General features: G+C 48.4%; 1 long non-coding RNA gene across 1 annotated transcript; it reads right to left on the bottom strand.

Moving 5' to 3' along the window:
• Window positions 1–4,099: 4,099 nt before the first annotated feature.
• LOC311179293 lies at window positions 4,100–6,681 on the bottom strand. Its single transcript, XR_014617086.1, has 3 exons — window positions 6,591–6,681; window positions 4,943–5,089; window positions 4,100–4,370 (listed from the first exon to the last, which is right to left on the bottom strand). It is a non-coding gene; the product is annotated as an uncharacterized lncRNA (long non-coding RNA).
• Between the last annotated feature and the right edge of the window lie 369 nt (window positions 6,682–7,050).

The raw sequence follows: 7,050 nt of genomic DNA, 5'->3' as shown, positions 1-7,050 counted from the left end.
TGCAAGACTATCCTCCCCAGGAGCTAGCATTGATGCTATTTCACAAGCTTCCCTTTTGTTCCTTTCAAACTGTGACTCTTAGTCTATGGGAAATAAAAAACAGTTTATATAGAAAATAAGCCAAGGCTTTTATAGGACTACGTGTGCAGGCTTGCCTGAGTCCTCAAGTCTGGGGCTTGCCTCTTCCCCCTCGCTGTCTGGAGGCAAGGTTTGAATTGCTTTTCCTGGTTCAAATGCATCTCTTCGGCTGTGATTAGTATGTGTACTTTCATATCCTCTGCCCTGACTTACATTATAACACAATCTCCCAATGTGATACAAACTTTACAAAGATCTTTTTTTTTTAATTATTCATGCATACAAGAACCAGGGTACAGGCCAGATGTGCGGGAGGGTGAGAGGATTCACCAGAGACAGAGCAGAGAGCAGAACAGGCAGATCGACCGAAATACACTGCTGAGGGGAGCAGCGGGCGAGACAGGAGAGGTCTGCTGTGCTATGTGGGATTCTTGCCGGCAGGCCGGGATCAAACCCACGCTGCAGAAGCTGCAGACAGCTTCATAGCATGGTGCTCAACCACCTGCACCACAGGGGAGGCCCTATAAAGATCTTGGTTTTCCTAGGATCAGGGGCCATGTGAACCGGCTCTGTGACCTTGGGTACAGCACAACCTTGGCAGGGACAGGCCCCTCAACCACTGTCCAGCTGAACTCAGCTAATGGCCACATCTTTGTCCACTTCAAGGCTATATTGTATTCTCTCAGGATTAGGAGCTTGTCAGTCATTTCCAATTCATGGTTTCTACCATACATTATGTGTACCTATAAATCTTGGTGTCTGAATCATTTTTTCATTTCAGATTTTCCTGCTAGGTAAGATGCCTGGAAGTAGAATGTACTAAGTCAAAGGGTTTGGTTATTTTTAATGCTTTCAAGACAAATCACCCCCACCCTTTGCTGCCCCCAAGGCCTTCCCCCAAGGCAGTGAATATAAGTGATCATATTAAGAACAAGGTGACTGGTAGGTGGCTGGCCCTCCAGAAATGCTCCCCCATTTGGGGGGGGGGGAGGTGGCACAGCACAGTCATGTGTGGAGACTCATGCACGTGTGCCTGTAGACACACAGACCAGCAGCACAAAGGTCCTACATTAGAGTCTAAAATTTTTATGATTTTGTTTTTCCATCAAGTCTCCAACCCTAGTAGGAAGTGATTTTGAGTGTGGTGAGAGGGAGAGGAAGCAAGCATTTCTCTTCTTTTTAAACAAACTGTAGATATGTGCATGGATATTTGTCCCAGAGTCATATTGAAAGGATTCTTCACCCTACTGCTTTGCAAAACAACCTGTGACATGAATCAAACCCCTGTACGTGTAGGGAACTGTTTGGGGTACTCTAGTCTATTTGATTCTACTCTATTCGATTAGGTGTGATAAGATTCATGCTAGTTATCAGTTTATTAGCTCTCAGCTTCAAATCCAGCCTTCCTGCTGGGATGATGTTCGTCTTTGTCAGTAGCAGGATGGACACTGGAGGAGAAAAGGGCTTCTCTTTTTGGTTCTGGCACGGCCAGTGGAGTTCACCTGACAGGCAGCTCGCAGAGAGTTCCAGCCGTCCTCCAGAGTGTGAGACCAGAGACCCGGACTTCCTGCTCAGGACTCCAGATTAGCTCAACAGCAGTTTCCCAGAGCACCTGTTCAAACCTGAACTAAACTCTTTTTTTTTTTATTTATTTTTATAGTCCCCATACAATTGCAACCCCCTTATTTTGACCCCTTCCCCGCCGTCCCCCATAGTGTGTCTCTGGTTCATAGTTGTTTGTTGATTTTGATTTTTTCTTTCTTATAGTTAGTCTTTTTCCTGGTCCCTTATGTAAGTTTTCTAGATTCCTGCTATGAGTGAGACCATCCGGTATTTTTCTTTTTCTTTCTGGCTTATTTCGCTGAGCATGATCCCTTCCAGCGCCATCCATGTTGCTGCAAATTGCATGTGTTTATCTTTTTTGAATGCTGAGTAATATTCCATGGTGTAGATGTATCACATCTTCTTGATCCAGTCATCTATTTTTGGGCATTTGGGTTGTTTCCATAGCTTAGGTTTTATAAACAGTGCTGCTATAAACATAGGGGTGCAGGTGCCCTTTGGAATTAATGTTTCTATGTCGTTTGGGTAAATAACTAGGAGTGGAATTGCTGGATCCTATGGAAGCTCTATCTTTAGTAGGTTGAGGAATCTCCACACAGCTTTCCATAGTGGTTGGATCAGTTTGCACTCCCACCAGCAGTGCAGGAGATAAACTAAACTCTTAACCAACAAAAGACCCTTGAAACATTTCTTAGCCGTGGCAATGAACATGCCTTTAGGAGACTACTGTTTGCTTTGGCAGTCTTCAGCTGTTTGAGCTAGGCACTATAAAATCTTTCATTTCATCCAAATTTCTGAATTTATTACCATGGTGTTATTCCTATTGACTTGCGTGTTTCATGACTAGCATATGAAGTGATATCTGGTTTTTATTTCTATCAATAATTATATTACCTTTTCTACTATTTAATCTGAATGGTTTTCAAGAGATGAATTGATTAGGAAAAACTTTTCAAAGAACCAACTTTTGGCTCAGGTTATCTCTCATTGATCTAGCTGATTTGCATTCTTGATCAGTCATTCATTTTTATTGTGGCAAAATATCGATAATATGAAATTTATCATTTTAACCATCTTAAATGGAAAAGACAACAGAAATTACTCCTAGGAAATGATGCAATCAGCAAAGACAACACTGCCTCTCTCTCCACCCTTCCACTCCTTCTTTATCTCACTGCATCATTTTGCATATCTCAACATGTTGAAAAATAGAAGTGACCCTTATTCTTTCTTCCTTAGTGACAACACCTCTGAAAACCTAACTTAGGTTTGTTACAGATTCAAGTGGGTTTTCTTCCTTTTTCTTATTAACTTTTCTGTCTTTTCCTATTTCAACTGAGAATGGAAATTTTAGGAAATCTTTTTAAACTGCTGTGAATACTAACTCATAACATTTAGTTAGGATGTGACCAGCTTTTTCACATAAGAAAATGTGGCCTCAGAATTATCACTTCTACTGTCCATATTTGATTATATTTTCAACAATTTTGCTAATCTCATATGTCATTATATAATGCACATTAAAAAATTGTCCCATGGTTAGCATCTAAACACCATGAATATTACCTCATAGTTGAGGGTCACTTTCTAGGTTGGTGTAGTTGGGTGATATTAGCGCAGGGCCTCTCCCCAGACTATAATCCAGCCGTCTGCTGGGAACACCTTCACAAGACAGGGAGGAACTTGATGGACAGCTTGGCACTGCACTGTGGGGTGTGTGATCTCTCTGATGACCTGCTCAGCAGATCTCAGCTGCCTCGTCATGCTCCACGGTGAGGTAGAGACAGCTGTGCTCTGAGGGGGCTTAAGTCCTTCTATCACAGAATGAAAAAGAACCTGACATGGAAGCAAATTGCATGGCACCATTGTGGGAACAGACCCACTGGTCCTGGGGGTGCCCCCCAAAAGGCCACTGACCTTTCTTGTTTCCCGAGAGGACATAGAGCCCTATTCCTCCCAGAACATGACTTCACTGTGCTCTTTTGACCATGCTGATGCCAAGACACCATGGAGCGGGTTTTGGGTCCTCCCTGGGCTGATCAGCAGCACACATTGTTCCTCTCAGCTCATTTTATGCAAAAGAAATAATGTCTTAGAAAGTAGAAGAAATGAAAGAGGCTCAAATGCCAACAGTGGGCATGTGTCACGTATTTCAGAGAGCCTGGTGTGCCCCAGTGACTTTGTACTCATTTCACACGCACTGCATACCCAGTGCCCCACAGACTGGCAGAGAGTGGTTCGATTCCACTCTGCAGTTACAGAAATTAAGGTAAAGGAGAACAATGCACCTGAATGAAATCAGAGCCAGCATTGTCAGACCCATGATGCAAAGTCAGGCCTGTGGGGGCCCTAAGCCTCCTCCTTCCACACACGAAAAGGAGGGGCCTCCACTCCAGACACCCCCTGTACCCCAACCGGTATGAACTCCACAATGAAGCATGGACAGGATGTGCAGAGGGAAACAATCATTTATTCATTCAACAAACAACAGGCATTTCCTGAAAGCAACTGTGTGTCAAGTCTTTCTCCAAAGGAGACACCAGTGGCAGAACCTAGTCTTCACCTTGGAATGTGTCATGATGGGGTCTGGGTGGGGAGAGGGAAACCCAGAACACACAGGGCATAACACAAAGTTACTTTCAGTGGCAACATCAGATGTGAGGGGAAATCATGTTGGAGATTCAACGTAAACCAACTTCATGGCTCAATTTTTCCTCTGTAAGAATTGGCTGAAATAGAAAAAAAGAGCAAAGTGATGATGTAGGTGACAGAGATGTGACACAGGAGAATGAGGTCATGTACCAATTTCACAGTCAAACTCTGGACTCAACACTTAGAAAGTTTAATTTTCCACCCGCTGCACAGCGGACAGGAACCTAACGATGGAGCTGAAAACAACCCCAGTACCGAGTCCTTCCCTGCAGGGCCGTTCCAGCACTTTCCCTTTCATTCTGTCCACACCAGACCCGGGAAAGAACTCACAGGGTCCCTTGCCAGGGCCCCAGCCACGGAGACAGCAGCAGAACCAGAGCTCTGAGGGACCCTGTGGCTCATCGACCCAAGGCCGGTGGAGGCTGAGGGAAGCATGTGCACATATGGAGGTGTGAGACTGTACCCCAAACTTACAGAGATATGCAAACAACTGGCAGATGCATAAAATTTGAGAGGGAGAAAAAACACAAGAGGGTCAAACAGTGAATTTCATTGGGGGAGAATCAGAAATCCCCCTACTCTTACACCTAAGTCATGGGGGTTGAGACTGAGGGGTGGTGTGAAGGATCAGAGGCCCCACCAGACTTACCCTACACAGGGGCAATGCAGACTTTCCCACACCTGCCCTCACAGCACTTTAAGTTGCCCGGACACTCGCCATCTGTCTCACAGTCGTTGGGAGGGTTCTCAATCCTGCAGCGTCCAATTATTGTTTCACACTGGCCAGGCTTCGTCCCTGGTGCGAGGAGAGCACAGGTGAAGGCCCTGCACGTCCCCATGGCGCTGCTTCTGGACCCAGCCTGCTGCACCCTCCACAGACAAAATGATCTCCCCAGCCCCATGACGCCCACTTCCTCCAGAGAGGCCTGCACGTCCCTTGAAGGCAGAGCCTGCTCCGTTCTAACCCCAGACCCCATCACTGCAGGGGACAGGCGTCAGCGCTGACTGGGTGGCTGCTGCCCACTGCCCAGAGTTCTGAATTTAGAACCAGATGATATGACCTGCAAACAGACCTGCAGGCAGGTGCTTGTGTCCACTGCCAGGTGGTCACTTCCTGTATGGCCAGTGACACCCCCTGAGCAGCAAAAACACGAGTCCCAGCACCACCCAACCCTGCCCCCTGAGGCTGTGTCCTCTACTCACACCTTTCACCAGTTCTGCCACCTGCTCACCAGGTTACTAGAGTTTCACAGGGTCCAGGCATTTCATTTTGCACTTATCAATGCAGCATCTCTTCTCTAGAGGGCACTGCCAGTCTCGCTGGCATTCAGATTTGTCAAGTTTAGTGCACCTGGCTGGTGAACTCCTAGGGCATTCTCCACCCTTCACAGCTCGGGGACAGAGCCAAGAACTCAGCCGGGCCTGGGGATCACGGTCATGGTGACACCTGAGCCAAGCCCCTCCTAGTAGAGAGTTCCTCCTACAGGGGACTGTGCACAGGTGCAAGGGAGATGCCTGCCTGACCCACATGAAGAAGGACGGGCTGGAGGAGCCACACGCGCTGACTCGGGTCACAGAACCTGGAAACCCCCGATTATCAGCCAAGGGTGCCTATGCCAGGGATAAGCAGGCTGTGCCAAGGCAGAGAGACAACCGGGAGCGGTGGGTGGGGGGAGAGATTTAAAAGTTATGAAAACAGGACCTCCCCGGTGGCGCAGCGGTTGAGCGCTGGGTTGTGAAGCTGCCCGCAGCCTCTGCAGCGCCGGTTCGATCCCCGGCTGCTCCCCGGTCACCGGAGGAGGGTCCCACATGGCGCGCAGACCTCTCCTGCCGCCCGCTGCTCCCCTCAGCAGTGTACTTCGGTCCTTCTGCCTGCTCTGCTCCCCGCTCTGGCTCTGGTGAATTCTCTCACCCTCCCGCGCTTCTGACTGTACCCAGTGCTTGTAAAAATAAATAAATAAATAGATGAATCTTTAAAAATAAAAAATAAATAAAAGTTATGAAACCAAATTACAAGTTGACGGCCAGACACAGAGGCTAAAGGACGAAGCAGAGAGGGGCAGGCAGAGAAGAGAAAAGGCCCAAAGGATGTGAGACCCGGGCTGAGGACAGCGGAGTCAGGAGCATTTCCTCAGGCTCAGACCCTCACGAGACCTGGGAGCCCAGCTGGGCAGGACCCACCTCGGGAGGTTCTCAGACTACGGGGCTGCATCAGCTAGAGAAGGGGCCTCCCCACACCACCAAGAACTCCCGCCTCTGCCCCACATCAAGATTGTACCAGGGCGAGTCCCACTCACCATCTCCAGCAGCTTCCACGGCCCACGGTGCCAGGGTTCCCAGGACAAGAAGCGCCAGAAGGAGGAGGCCACTGGGCTTCATGGTGGGGACAGGGCAGGCTCTGAGGGCAGGTGCCTGGCCTCGCTCTTTATACAGGAGTCAGCTCCACCCAAATGCAGCCCTGCCCTGAGGTGATTCCAAGGCCAGGAAGTTCAGCAAGAAATCAGTAGTCTTGACACCAGGAGGCAGTAACTCCTTTGTTCCAGGTAAGACAGAGAAGCCAAAACAGCACCAGCCAGGGGAAGAAAAGAAGAAGCTGACCTGACAATGACCCTGGAGCATCCATATGACGCCAACATGCCCTGGAGGGCTGGCCACTGGCCTCCTAGGAGCAGAGGGGAGGCACGTCCATGGGAAGATGCTACTGGAGCTGCAGCTGAACCCAGAGGTGTGGTCGCTCAAGTGTGACCACGGCCGCCC

Source organism: Talpa europaea (genome assembly GCF_964194135.1).
Source record: "Talpa europaea genome assembly, chromosome: 11".
Classification (NCBI taxonomy): domain Eukaryota; kingdom Metazoa; phylum Chordata; class Mammalia; order Eulipotyphla; family Talpidae; genus Talpa; species Talpa europaea.
Note: the sequence above shows the minus strand (reverse complement) of the source record. Positions and strands in the feature narration are given on the sequence as shown.